The sequence below is a fragment of the Puma concolor genome, chromosome A2, assembly GCF_028749965.1.
Source record: "Puma concolor isolate L17-30 chromosome A2, mPumCon1.1.hap2, whole genome shotgun sequence".
NCBI classification, from domain to species: domain Eukaryota; kingdom Metazoa; phylum Chordata; class Mammalia; order Carnivora; family Felidae; genus Puma; species Puma concolor.
The window spans coordinates 22,602,587-22,618,187 of record NC_141668.1 but is presented as its reverse complement, the minus strand read 5'-3'; the positions used below and the strand labels follow the sequence as shown (position 1 = coordinate 22,618,187).

General features: G+C 39.7%; 1 protein-coding gene across 1 annotated transcript in view; it reads left to right on the top strand.

Moving 5' to 3' along the window:
• Positions 1 to 15,601, top strand: part of MKLN1 (muskelin 1) — a 378,677-nt gene that overhangs the window by 102,173 nt on the left and 260,903 nt on the right. The gene's annotated exons all lie outside the window — the stretch shown is intronic.

Sequence of the window (15,601 nt, the reverse complement as noted above, 5' to 3'; positions counted from 1 at the left end):
TAATAAATATTGTTACTAATATTACTTAGTTAATTATAAAACTATGCAATCAAGAAAAACACTTCTGGGCACCTGTCTGGCTCAGTCAGTGGAGCATGTGACTTGATCTCAGAGTTGTGAGTTCCAGCCCCACAGTGGGCATGGAGCCTACTTAAAAAGAAAGAAAGAAACCATTTCTTTTTATTGGAGAAGAGTTTTTCACTGATGGATCTCTTTTTGTTTTCAAGTAAAGAAAGGCTTGAGGAAAGGACTATCTGGGAAGGTGAGCAGGGCATAACTGATGAGCCTAAAGTAACAGTAGTGATCAATATAGTGCCTTTCCTGTTATAATGCACCTATACTGGATTAATTAGATTTTTGAAAAGAAAGTAAAAGAATAATAATGCAACAACTTGGTTTTATGTAGAACCATCGAAAAGTCTCAGAGCACTTTTATATCTGACATCATTGTTTATTTTTTATAACATTCTTAATAACTATGGTACAAAAGATTTAAATTAATTTCTTGTTTTGTAAGGTACTGTCAGAGCTGAGAATAGAAGTTTAATTACCTACAAATTCATTTTAGACTTGTAGGCCAATAAATAATCTCAATTTCTGGGTAGCATCAACCCTAGAAGTATATGATAAAAATCCTTTATGTTTTATAGCATTTTCACAAATAATTTCATATTTGGTCTCCTCATTGGCCATGTGAATTACTTGTGACTGGTATTATCTTTAGAGATGAAAAACAAAGGTGGCCACTATAAATAAAGTTAAAAGACTAATAAAAAATTGAGGGGAGAGGTATGCTTCCTTCATATACAAAGACCTATTACAAGTCAATAATTAAAAGGCAAATATTTCGATGGAAAAATTCACAAAAGACATGCATTAAAATCATAGAAAGAGGTCTTGATAACAACCAAATAAATAAAACATTTTAAAATACCCTCAAAAATGAGTGGGGATAAAATAGTATCTAGTACTGACAAAAGTACATGGAAAGAGGAACACTGATAAATTTCTGGAAGAGTTATCAGATGGCCAAACCTTTCTGAAGGCAAATTTGGAAATATATTAAACCTCTAAAGATGTTCATAACATTATGAGCCATTAACTTTATTCTGCTAATTTATCCCAGTGAAGTGTTCAGAAAAGCATAATAATTTATGCCAAGTTATATAAATATCAGCATTCTTATTAGTTCAGCAAAGGGTGGATCAAATGACATAATAAGGAAATGGAATATCAAGCTGCCATAGGAAATCATATTAAAGAATTAACTAAAGGCTAAAGGAAAATCCTACAACCCCGTGTGAAATAAAAAAGCATGATTGAGAAAAAAATACAGAGACACATATATACACATTTTTTGCACCTTACAAACAGGTGAATTGTGAAAGACCATTAGTAAGACAACAATGGCTAAGAGTGACTTAAACTTAGAAAGACACATTTCCACCAAAAGGGAGGCTTCAAACCTAGGTAGCATTCTCCTCTCCTTGCTGATATCCATTCTACTGGGCTTCTTTATCCAAAACAGACCAGTTCATATACATTGAGAAATGGTCAAGGCAGCCCTTGGTAGGCTGCACCAAGTATGATAAAGAACTCTTCAGCAGCTTCCACAGGGAATTTAATGTTGTGTTGATCTAACAGATATTGAATCTATGGAACTATTACTGGTGTTCAGCAAAGGTTTCAGAATGAGGACTTTTACAACACCTGGCTTTTAAATGCTTATGACAGGTGCACCAAGGTGGCTCAGTTTGGTATGCATCTGGCTCGATTTTGGCTCATGTTATGATCTCTTGGTTCATAGGATCAAGCCCTGCATCAGGCTGACAGCACAGAGCCTCAAAATAAATTAATTAATTTTTTAAAAAGTGTTGTACATATTTTCAGGCCTTACCTGAATTAATATTTGGATTATAGTTGACCCTTAAATAATGGCTTTGAACCACTTACATAAAGCAGATTTTTTTGATAAATATAATATAGTACTGTAAATGTATTTTCTCTTATGATTTTCTTTTTCTTTCTTTTTTTTTTGTTTTGTTTTTGAGAGAGAGAGAGAGAGCATGCACACAAGCGGGGGCAGGGAGGGGGAGCAGAGGGAGAGGGAGAGAGAATCCCAAGCAGGCTTCAGTGCAGAGTCCAGTGTAAGGCTTGAACTCATGAACTGTGAGATCATGACCTGAACCAAACTCAAGAGTCAGATGCTTGGGGCGCCTGGGTGGCACAGTCGGTTAAGCATCTGACTTCAGCTCAGGTCATGATCTCACAGTCCACGAGTTCAAGCCCCACGTCGGGCTCTGTGCTGACAGCTTGGAGCTTGGAGCCTGGAGCCTGCTTCTGATTCTGTGTCTCCCTCTCTGTGACCCTCCCCCATTCATGCTCTGTCTCCCTCTGTCTCAAAAATAAACATTAAAAAAATTAAAAAAAAAAAAAAGAGTCGGATGCTTAACTGACTGAGCCACTCAGGCGCCCCTCCCCTTCTGATTTTCTTAATAACATTTTCCTTTCTTTAGCTTATTTTATTTGTAAGAGTACAGTATATAATATGTAAAACATACAAAATATGTGTTAATTGACTGCATATGTTATCAGTAAGGCTTCCAGTCAACAGTAGGCTATTAGTAGTTACGTTTTGGGGAAGTCAAAGTTATACACAGATTTTTTTAGTGTGTGTGGGGGGGGGCTGCACCCTTAACCCTGCATTGTTCAATAGTCAACTGTATAGGCACTAAAGTTGATGTCAGTTCTCTAATCTCACACTCCAGATTACTTCCATTTCTTGAATTACCTTTCCTCATTTCTTATTGATTACTGTTCATTGCATAGACCCTGCCAGGTTTTTTTCATGTTTTTAATCTCTCTTTGTCTTTCTGAATCACCTCTATTAACTAATGATCCATCTCTTACCCACATGCAACACTGGTGATTTTTCTTACCACATTCAATTTGTGACTATCTTTTATTTTCTTCAAAATCCTAAACCTCTCCTCAATAGCACATTCAACGTTCTCATTGCTTTTGCGATTATTAGACATACTGAGGTTAATAATGTTGCCAAGCACCCCAAATTAAATAGAGCAAACCTGCTGATGACAGAAAACTAGTTGACCAATGCTAAAACAGTGGTGTCCCAATTGTTGCCATCTGCTGGGGGCAGGCAAAGTTGAAATACTTTTGCTTTTGGAGCAATTTAATTTTCATCTCCTTGAAAGTTCACAGGTGGGCAAAATGCCAAAGAACCCCTGTCTCTTCCACTGCCTTGGTGCCGTTCTGGTGAAGTGCATTTGTGACCATAGTCATCAAATCACATATAAATATGTAAATAACCAAGATTATTTTTAGAGAGCTTAGTTGGTATGCATCATCTTAATGAGGCTGAGGTTGTAGGGTTAATATCTGTGTGGGTTACTTAGCACATGGAGACAAACTGTGTCACCCAGATAGTCATACCTACAGCCAGCCATCTCACAAATGCATGCTCTTCAGGGGATCTACATACAGATCCTATGTCACTTGTGTGCATATCATTTCAATACAATTCACATAAGACAGTGCAGTTACCAACCTTCATAATAATATATGACCTTAGGGTCTTCAAACTCAGAACCTCAATTAGACATTAATAAGAGAGAAGGTGCCTTAGTCACATGTTCAGATTTTTAAAAAATCTACCCATGAGCACAGGTTGCATCACAATGTTCTCCAAAAGTAAAATACTAAAGAAAGTGGGGGTGCCTGGGTGGCTCAGTTGGTTAAGCGTCCAACTTTGTCTCAGGTCATGATCTGATGGTTCGCGGGTTCAAGCCCCGCGTCGCACTCTGTGCTGACAGCCAGAGGCTGCAGCCTGCTTCAGAGTCTGTTGCTCTGTCTCTCAAAAATGAATGAAAACATTACAAATAATAATAATAATAATAATAATAATAATAATAAAGTCAAAGGAGGCTTATTTTTCTAATTGAGAGCATTAGAAAAACAGAGGGTGACACATGATTTACCTCTACTCCCCAGGGACCTGATGACAATGAATTCCTATTGAGTTCATATTCTGAGATTTCCCAAAGAGCAGGTCAGTGTCACTAGACAATTTACATGTTTGTCAAAGCACAGAAGATTCACAACTTGGTTTCTGGCTTCAGGTGCAATTTTCTCCTTCTGTTTTCAGGATCCACTCTTCCTTCCAATGCCAGAGCTACAGGCAGTTCTCTAAATAACACCACGTCCCTGGCAGCCCAGCTCCCATTTGAACATTTCAGCAGAGCTCCTTTGAGGTCTGCCCTGCACCGCCTCCCATCTCCCAGGCTCGGCTTCGCTTGTCTGAGTCAGACGTGAGTCACCTCACTCATTAGCGGAACTCAGAATGCTTCTCCATCCCATGGATCCCTCTTGTCTCCTTCTTTTAACTGGTTTCCTGGCAGCCTAAGGTCGATGACCAACCTTGACATTAAGGTTTGGGTCACTAAGGCGGTCTTCTCAGTAAAGACATTGGCAGACAGCAAGTAGAATTAAAAGTGATGGTGATGGTAATGACAATGATAATGGTGAACAGGTGCTTCAGAAGCACTTTAATGGCCAGATTTGGTGATTCTGCTCATAGGACAGCACAGGGGTCCTTAATCCTTGGTCTCTTCTTTCTCTTCTTTCCCTCTTCGCCATCACCCCCTCCACATACAGAGACCCATGTGGTACAAGGTGAAAGCTTATGGACTACATTCTCTGAAAGTCAAGTAAAACAGCAATGTCCTGCATTGGTGGGCACCCTTTTCTCCAGCATTTTCAGATTTGTTATTCTCGTTTTTACTCATTTGATTTTACATTCTCAGTAATTCCAGAAAGGGCAATAGAGAAAGATTTGTGCCTCGTTGGTGCCTCCTGGGCATATAAAGAAGCCTAGTGAAATGGTATTATTAATAAGAAACTCTAAATCCACTGTAGAAAATATCAATACCAAAATACTGTTATTAATTCATTAATCTTACTTAAAGCCCTTTGTAAAATGGTTAATGCTTTACTCAGCATGAAGAGTGACGAGTTTTCAGTAAGTCAGATGATTTACTTTAGAAGGGGACCCCAGAGATACCCTGTCCAGTCTTTCATTCAATCAGCAGACATTTACTGAGCACCCACAATGAGGAAACCCTGAGCCAGGTCCCCAAGGGCAGTGTTTCTCAAGCTCCACTGTGCATGCACATCAACATCACCTGGGAAGCTTACTAAAATGCAGGTTCTAGTTCAAGAAGCCTGGAGTGGGCGCTAAAGGCTCTGCATTTCTGTAAGCTTCTTGAAGATGCTCACGAACCATACTTTGAGTAGCTAGACTCTAGAGGCTCTGCACAGGCCAGACAAAGCTTGATTCCCTCTGCAAGGAATATCAGGGGGTCCACAGGCTCTGGAAGGCTGCCCTGTGCATTCCTCCTCCGCAGCTGTGTTTATCCATGAAGCCCGGACAGTGCTGACCTATTCTTTCCAGGGCTCTTGGCTTTCTGATGTCTTCACTCCCGGTGGAGGGTGTTAAAGTTGCAAGATTAGATTTGGGATTAGGGCATGGAAAAGGGCCCATTTATCTTCAGCCTTGGCTATGAGGTCTGGTCCAGGCCATTTAGCAGACAGCTCTGAACTCAGATTTTAGGCAGAGCCTTTCTTTGATTGTTACAGAGATCTCCTTTTAGGATTTGTTTGTTTGGATCCTTTGTCAAATTTTCTGTCTTTTAATTATTGAGTTCTAATTGTTCTTTATTAGAATAAAGGGGAATCTCTCCCCCCCCCAAAAAAGTTGCTTGTTTTTCTGTTTTTATTTTGTTTTCTTAGTCTTTTACTTTTGTCTATTAATTTTGGAATTAGGAACCTTGAACTCCAGGCTAGTATTAATACATATCTCAGGAAACTGTTGAGAGTAAAAAGAAAGTACATGTGGGATAGTCCCCACAAATACAGAATGTGGGCACTTTGTTTTCAGGGCTTGCATGAACTTGATAGTTTTATTGAACCTAGTGTGGGACATAGCTGACATGTGTCAACAAATACCAGTTTGGTTTTGCTTTATTTTGGTTTTTAGTTTGGTTTTAAACATTTACTGAGCACTTACAAGTACTATGTGTGCTGTTCTAGGTTTGGGTAGTATTAAAATACATGAAGTAGAATTAGAAGCTGCCTATTAAGCACTTTAAATGCATAAAAGTGGCAGTGATTTCTGGTTTCCTTTGGCCTCAGCTATCACTTTCTAAGTTGTCAATAGATAAGACCTTCTGCCATACCTCACATGTCCGATTAAGAAAGTGCCTCAGTATTAAGGCAAATAACCTGGTTGTTCCTTGGTTTCTACATTACTGTCTCCTCTCTATAAGAAACTTGTAAATGTTAAATTTATTTAAAGATTTTATTTTACTTTTTGAAGTAGGCTCCATGCCCAATGTGGGGCTCAAACTCATGACCCAAGATCAAGAATCACATGCTCTACTGACTGAGCCAGCTACATGCCCCTAAAGTTATTTATTTAAATAGTAGAAGTTATAGGGGTGCCTGGGTGGCTCAGTTGGTTAAGTGTCTGACTTCGGCTCAGGACATGATCTCACAGTTCGTGAGTTCAAGCCCCACATCGGGCTCTGTGCTGACAGCGCGGAGCCTGGAGCTTGCTTCAGATTATGTCTCCCTCTCTCTCTGCACCCCCACTCACTCTCTCTCTCTCAAAAGTAAATAAACTTTAAAAAAAAAATTTAAACAGCAGAAGCGATAAGAGTAATCCAGTTCAGACTGGTAGGTTTTTGTCTAGCTTTGAGAAATAGAAAATTTGTACTTATTCCTCATCTATGACATTTATGTTCTCTCCACTACTGGCTGTAAAAAAGAAATATGTATATAATATATACATATATTTATATATGTATACATATATACTTATTATACATAAATACATTATACATTATACTTTATATACATATATACTTATTATATATAAAATCAACCATCAATAGTAAAAATGAAATGTCTAAAAACAATGTGTTTTATCTCCAATTGGTATTTGCTTTTTAATAGAGTCAAAGGAAAGAAACTCTAATGGCAAAATTTTTTAACTTGTTTTATGTTTTATTTTTTTAAATTTACATCCAAATTAGTTAGCATATAGTGCAACAATGATTTCAGGAGTAGATTCCTTAGTGCCTTTTACCCATTTAGCCCATCCCCTCTCCCACAACCCCTCCAGTAACCCTCAGTTTGTTCTCCATATTTATGAGTCTCTTCTGTTTTGTCCCCCTCCCTGGTTTTATGTTATTTTTGCTTCCCTTCCCTTGTGTTCATCTGTTCTGTGTCTTAAAGTCCTCATATGAATGAAGTCAATGATTTTTGTTTTTCTCTGACCAATTTCACTTAGCATAATCCCCTCCAGTTCTATCCACATAGTTGCAAATGGCAAGATTTCCTTCTTTTTGATTGCCGAGTAATACTCCATTGTATATATATACCACTTCTTCTTTATCCATGCATCCATCAATGGACATTTGGGCTCTTTCCATACTTTGGCTATTGTTGATAGTGCTGCTATAAACATGGGGGTGCATGTGTCCCTTCGAAACAGCACACCTGTATCCTGTGGATAAATGCCTAGTAGTGCAATTGCTGGGTTGTAGGGTAGTTCCATTTTTAGTTTTTTGAGGAACCTCTGTGCTGTTTTCCAGAGTGGCTGCACCAGCTTGCATTCCCATCTAACAGCAAAATTTTAACTATCATCCAGGTAGAGAACACTCCCTTACTCCAAATGGCTCCCCGGTTATTCTTCCTACACACTAGACTGCCTTATGGGTCCTTACACTGAGCACAGATAAAACAAAAAAAGTCAATATTATTGAATCCCATCTATTTGCCAAGCACTGTGCTAAGTGCTTTCACATACATTTTCTCATCTAATGGATCTTTTGCTTTCTTACTGCAGAGGAGAAAATGAAATTGTGCCTTTGCTTTGCTACCTCCTCTTCCCAAAGTCCTTATTCCTCCCTATCTCTGTAAGCCTGGTAGCAAGGGAACTCAGTTTGAGACAAAATCCATTATTTTTGCATCTTATCCAGGTCCATGGCAAAAAGTTGGCTGGTTTCTAATTTCTGGAATATGAGAGAATGTGTTGATTTAGGAATAAGTGAATGGAACACTGCTGAGGGCTGAATGCTCTTTAATACTATGTACCCACATGGGTGGGCACCCAGATCTGGTGAGAGGTCTCTCTTTTTCTGGCTTCTTTCCCAGATAACCCATTGAACTCTCTGGGGAAGAGTATCCATATCCATATCCATTCAACTCCTCCTTTATCTATGAACACAGGTCCCTTACCAATTTCCTCATCCTGCCCTGGTCCCTACCCTCCCTTCCCACCAAATTCTCCTGAGAAACATGACAGAGCATATCTATTCCTGAGATTATCTGCCTTTTTCTCCTCTTACCATGATTCCAAATCTTGGATTCCAGTAAGGAAAACACAGCCTGGGTGACATTGCATAACCAGGGAAAAAGGAATCTTCCCTGGGCAATGAAAGGAGGGTTGACTCACTACCTCAGCTCTTAGGAATGGCTCTCCAGCTGCTGACAGAAGCCACACGGGTTCAGCCACGAGGCCAGCAGGGAGCTCCCTAGTGACCAACAAAAAGGAGGCAACCAGGACTAGCCAGAGCTGAGCTGGGGCAACTGACCCATTTGTAGAAGTGTCCCTAAGGACAGTGGCCAGCAGTCCAAATTGCAACGTCCTGGTGGTGTAGCAAATTCCTATCTGGTCCAATCTGGTGGATGAATGGTGCCCAACAACAGAAGACTCTGGAAAAGGATGTACTTATAATCAGCACGTGGTGATATTTTTACTCCAAAGGCTTATTCTTCGTTCTTTCACTTACACAACAGACATTTGAATGAATTTTGTAGGCACTGAGCTAGAGGTTGGCACACTCTACCCTTGTGGAGTTGACAGTTCAGCAGAATGGCAGAAGGGGAATAAACACAGGAGCTCTAGGAGAACTTAGAACAGGCACTTAAGATTTGAGAGCTGGGAAAACTTTCCCAACAATGTACAAAAGGCTTATACAGAAGGAAGGAGGAAGGACACCCCAGGTGGGGGAGACAGCAGTGAAATCACAAAGGCAAGAGAGAACAGTGGGTCATTGGAGGAGTAAAGTGTTTTGGTGTGGCTGAGGTAAGAATAATGCAGGGGAGGGGGCAAGAGATGATCCTGGAGAGGTGAGCAGGAGCCACATTATAAGGTGTAATCCTGTGTGTCATACAAGTAAGTCTGAAATCCACCCTGAGGGCAATGGGAAATGCTGACTCTGTGGGGGAAGGACGTGTCAGGTCTGCTTTTTTAGGAAGTTTTCTCATTGGTTGGAATGTGGGAATTGGATGCAAGGAAAGCAAACATGGAAGTAGGAGGACTGGGTTGGAGGGTCTTGCAGTAATTGAAGAAGGAAACAACGTGGGCCTGAACTATTGTAAAGGTAAGAGGAATGCAGAGAAAGATGAGTTGGAAAGATACAAAGCAATAGTACCAACTGACATTGGGGATCAGTCACAGGTAGGGCCTGAAATGCTCTGAATGTCTCTCAGCTTCATGAATGGAGGAAGATGACAGGAGGAGAACTTGCTGGAAGGAGGCGATGAGTTCAGGTTGAAGCAGAAACCCTGCCACTGGCCTGAGTAGCAGTGGTGGAAGGTCAGGGCCAACTCAGTGGCACTGGGGACTCCTCAGGTGTACCCCAAAGGAGGCTTAAGGACAATTTCAGACCCTACCAGTTAGAGAGATGGTGCTCCTAACACAAGCTCCTACTTAGAAGCCTGGCTTATTAAGACTGAATCTGTGCAGGACTGAGACTGCAAATGAGAGGTCTTCAGAACCTGCACCAAGCAGGGCCCGACAAGCTGTTACCATGGAGATGTGGTGTGCGCAGGAGGGAGTGAGTAGGAGGCCTGATCCATTCCAAGCCTTGGGTCACAAGGCTGTGGCAGGCTAACAGATAAACAGGAAAAAGACATAGTCAATAGAAAAGGATGTTCAAAAACTATTGACAGTTAATTGGAGTTGTATCATCATAATTCTAGATTAAGTCTAACAATTTAGAAGGATTAGGGTAAGCCACTTAATGATCCTGCTAGTTATTTCAGGTACCACTTAATGAGGGCACAAGGAAGTGGATGCCAACTCAGGCTAATGCCAAATGTACATACACCCATCTTAAGCCCTTCTCCATCCCTGGATTCTAAGTAGCTTCATATTATTTCCAAATCTCTGGAGAAAAAGGCACAAAATATGGGAAGTTAATTTTTTTTCTCTTTGCCATGCTGATGGCAGTAATACTTAAGCAACCTTTGGAGCTCTTTGGGAAACTCAGGTGCTGGCAAAGCCTCAGATTCAATGCTATTATTAAGCAATTGGAAGAACATTCGGGACAGAGAACCAGCAACACTGGGGCCCCAGGTGGCTTTTTTTTTTTTTTTTTTTTTTTTTTGGTGGTAAAATATACATAGCATGAAGTTTAGCATTTTGACCATTTTTAAATGTACAGTTTGGTGGCATTAATTACATTCATAATCTTGTGTAACTGTCATGATATCTCTTTTCAAAACCATTAAGCAGTAATTGTCTATTGGCCCTCAAAGTTTTAAACAACTTCATTGTACTGCAAAGCCTCTGCCTACCGGGGAGGATAAAGACAACTAGGCTGATCTTGGTTCGGTCAGTCGCTCTCAGTTCAGAGCAATTGGGTTTTTTGGCCAGAGTCCTTGTCCTGTGGGTAAACTTGTTAAACCTAATCTCTGGAGGGAAACAGATTTTAACCATCTTAATGACTGATGGGACTTTTTAATCTTGATTTCCAAAGTATTCAAATCGTTTGTGGCAGTGCTTATTAAGAAGTCAGTAAAAATTAAGTCAGGGCCACAGGCTTTTGGAAAGATTCCACTGGAGGCAAACTTAGTTCCAAAGATAGTTGGGCATAATTGTGAGACAAATTGTCTAGGAATCAACTTCATCTTAAATAACCAGAAACAAGGGGCGCCTGGGTGGCTCAGTCGGTTAAGCATCCGACTTTAGCTCCGGTCGTGATCTCATGGTTTGCAGGTTTGAGCCCTGCATCAGGCTCTCTGTTGTCAGCACAGTGCCCACTTGGGATCCTCTGTCCCCCTCTCTCTCTGCCCTCCCCACCTGTGCTCTTTCTCAAAAATAAATAAATATTAAAAAATGTAAAATAGGGGTGCCTGTGTGACTCAGTCAGTTAAGCATCTGACTTCAGCTTAGGTCATGATCTCATAGTCTGTGGGTTCAAGCCCCAGTGTTAGAGCTCTGTGCTGACAGCTCAGAGCCTGGTGCCTGCTTGGAATTCTGTGTCTCCCTCTCTCTCTGCCCCTCCCCTGCTCACACTCTGTGCCTCTCTCTCTCTCTCTCTCAAAAATAAACAAACATTAAAAATTAATTAATTAATTAAACATTTAAAATTTTTTAAATAATAAATAAATAAATAAATAAATAACCAGAAACAATAGTGCCTGTGGAGGATGAGATATAATTCTGGCTTGGAATGGTAGATTATAACCAGGCAGTAAGAGCTGGAAATTGCAAGTGTCCCATTCCCTTTTCTTTCATAAATCAAAACATTCAATGAGGGAAGGGACAAGCCTTTGTGACTTTGTTTCCTCATACAACAAGTTCAAAGTGTTTAGAAAATGGTGCTTATAGGCCAAAGCTCAGTGGAAAGTTCACAGATCCAAAGCAGTGATAATTCTCAAAGCCCAGACAGATACTTCCCAGATGCATGATGTCAATCACAGGAGATAGCAGAAGGGAAAAGGAATGGGAAAGATTTAGTGAAAGTCACTTCACCATAAGCACAATATCAACCACATAACCTATTTGGGGGACGAGCAGTGAGACAAATCCTTTAACAAAATATACTATTCCTGGAAACTGGAGCTCAGAAGAAGTTGACTGGCTTATTCAGGATCACCCAGAAAAGCCAGAAGAGAGCTAAGAATTAGAATCTTTGTTTCCTGATACTGGGTTTAGTGGTTTATTTTGATCAGTATCTGCTGGTATTCTGTGCTTAGAATGCACAGGGGTGATGGTTCTCAGAGCCTCTCTATAAAGTTTTCTCACCCCTCCCGAGGGGTGATCTATCAGTATCTTTATCTCCAAATTCACCTCCAATTTAGTCTTCTAATATTCTACTTATTTTCCATCAGAACTTAAATCTTAAACAGAAGTTCAGAAAGATGTTGGCAGTCAAGAAAATGTTTACTGCTCTTAAGATCCTATTAGGGGACAATTTCCAGAATGATGGTGTGAGGAGCTCCATAGACCCACTCCTGAACAAAACAACCATAATTTTCAAAAACCAATCTTTATTAAACCAACCATTTAAGTTGTTGTTCTACAAAGGGAGATAAGAGTCAAGAAGACCATTGGCCACCACCCCTACTCTGCTTGTAAAGCAAGGGTATCGCTCCAAGAGAAGTGGGTTACTGTCTCTGCCCCTAGTTCAAGTACCTAGTCTCCCAGGTTTTGCCCAGGGGAAGATGTAGGTGATAAGAACAGAGAGCTTGAAGCTCTCCATAAGTGAACTGGCTTTGTTTGGAATAGAGTATCGGGAAGTTCAAGCCAAAGGGAGTTCTGGAAAACAATGGAGAATTTGGTGCGAAGCAATGAAGAGGGAGCCAATAGCTCTGAGAGCAGCAAAAGTTAGACCATAAGCCAGCTAGCTTACCAGAGAGAAACAGGGAGAAAGACAGCTAAAAGGAGCTCTCTTGTGGTCTGAAGAAGTCTCAAAGACTGGCCTCAAAAACTACCTCTGCAGAGGGCCTTAAATTTAATTGGATCAGACTGTGGAGCAATTTATGCCTTGGGGCATATTGAAAACAATGCAGTGATTAGCTAACAACTAATGGAGCCTAACAGCTAGGGATCATACCGACAGAGACAGACAACTTCACAGAGAGATGAGTCAAAGAGAGCTGTATTAAAATCACTGTCATCAGGGGCGCCTGGGTGGCGCTGTCGGTTAAGCGTCCGACTTCAGCCAGGTCACGATCTCGCGGTCCGTGAGTTCGAGCCCCGCGTCGGGCTCTGGGCTGATGGCTGTGTCTCCCTCTCTCTCTGCCCCTCCCCCGTTCATGCTCTGTCTCTCTCTGTCCCAAAAATAAATAAATAAATAAAAGGTTGAAAAGAAAAAAAAATCACTGTCATCCCAGGACCACTATGCACATATATGACCAAGGGTGTACTTTCTGAAGAGAAACAGCAGAGTTTCCGCATTGCAGGGAAATAGACTTCACTAAAACAATCTAGCTAAGTCACTAAAGAAATAAAAAAAGCAAACTACAATGGTAAGCTCATTAGCTCGAAAATAAACAATAAAGTTGAAGGGATCAGTATCCAGAGTTGCTACAATATATTATCTAAAATGTCCATTTTTCAGGACACTTGGCTGGATCAGTTGGTAGAGCATGTGACTCTTGATTTCAGGGTCATGAGTTCAAGCCCCACCTTGGGGCTAGAGCTCACTTAAAATAAGATATCCAGTTTTCAACAACAACAAAAAAAATTATGAGACATGCAATGCAACAGGAAAGTGTGCTGTGACCCATACACAAGAGGAAAAAACAGTCAATAGAAATTCCCTGTGAGAGGGCCCAGATATCCAACTTAGCAGACAAAGACTTCACAGCAGCTATTGTAAGTATATTCAAAGAACTAAAGGAAACCATGCTTTAAAAAAAAAAAAAAAAAATATATATATATATATATATACACACATATGTATGTATATATATATATTAATGTTTATTAATTTTTGAGAGACAGAGAGAAACAGACCATGAGCAGAGGAGGGGCAGAGAGAGAGAGAGAGACACAGAATCTGAAGCAGGCTCCAGACTCTGAGCTGTCAGAGCCTGACACAGGGCTCAAACCCACAAACAGTGAGATCATGACCTGAGCTTTAGTTGGACGTTTAACTGGCTGAGCCACCCAGGTGCCCCAGGAAACCATGCTTAAGAAAGCAAAAGAAGGTATGATGACAATATCTCATAAGATAATAAAGAGATATAAATTATTTTTTTAAAAAAGAACATAATGGATTTTCTAAACTTGAAAAGTGCAAGAACAGGAAAGAAAAATTCACTAGAGGCACTCAATAGTACAACTGAACTGGTAGAAGAAAGAATCAGCAAATCTGAAGATAGATACATAAATACATATAAGAACACAGAGAAAGGAGAATGAAGAAATATGAACACAACTTCAGAGAAATATGGGATACCATTAAGCATATCAACATATGCATAATGGGACTACCAGAAGGAGAGGAGAGAGAAAGCAGAGCAGAAAAAATTATTTGAAGAAGTAACGGCTGAAAATTCTGAAATTTGATGAAAAACATTAATCTACATATCCAAGAAACTCAACTAACTCTAAGTAGAATAAACACAAAGAGATCCACATTTAGACACAGCATAGTAAAATGTCGAAAGAGAAAGAAAGAAAATCTTGAAATTAGCAAAGAAAAAACAACTCTTCATATACAGAACCCAGATAAGAATAACAGCTGACTTCTCACTGGAAACAATAGAGGGCAGACAGTGAGATGGCATATTCAACAGAGTAACAAGACAACACACAGAATATATTTGCAAATGATGTATCTGATAATGGATTAATATCCAGAATATAGAGAGAATTCCTGAAACTCAATAAAACAAAAACAAAAAACAAAACCAATTCAAAAATGGACAAATGACTAGACATTTCTCCAAAGAAGATACACAAATGGCCAACAAGCACATGAAAAGATGTTCAACATTGCTAGTAATTAGGGAAATGCAAATCAAAACTATTATGGTATACCATGCTATACCCAGTAGGATGGCTATTCTCAAAAACAAACAAATAAACAGAAAACAAGTGTTGGTGAGGATGTAGAGAAACTGAAACCTTTCTGCACTATTGGTGGGAATGTAAAATGGTCCAGATGCTATGGAAAACAGTATGGGAGTTCCTCAAAAAGTTAAAAATAGAATTATCATATGATCCAGCAATTCCTCTTCTGGATATATACCCCAAAGAATTGAAAGTAGAGTCTCAAAGATATTCGCACACCCATGTTTACAATGGCATTATTCACAATAGCTAAAACATGGAAGAAACTCTAGTGTTCATCAATGGAAGAATGGAGAAGTAAAATGTGGTATATACATACAATGGAATACTTGGCTTTAAAAAGGAAGGAAATTCTGTAACATGCTACAACATAGATAAACCTTGAGGATATGATGCTAAGTGAAATAAACCAGTCACAAAAAGATAAATATTAATTTCACTTATATGAGGTTCCTAAAATAGTGAAAATCGTAGAGACAAAAGATAGAAAGCCAGTTGCCAGGGAACGGGGGAAAGAAGAAATGGGGAGCTATTGTTTAATGTTTTGCAAGATGAGTGGAGTTATGGAAATGTATGCTGGTGGTGGTTGCACAACATTATGAGTATATTTAATACCACTGAACTGTATACTTTAAAATGTTTAAGATAGTAAATTTTATGTTGTGTGTATTTTACTAAAATTTTTTAAAATTGAAGAAAACAGGG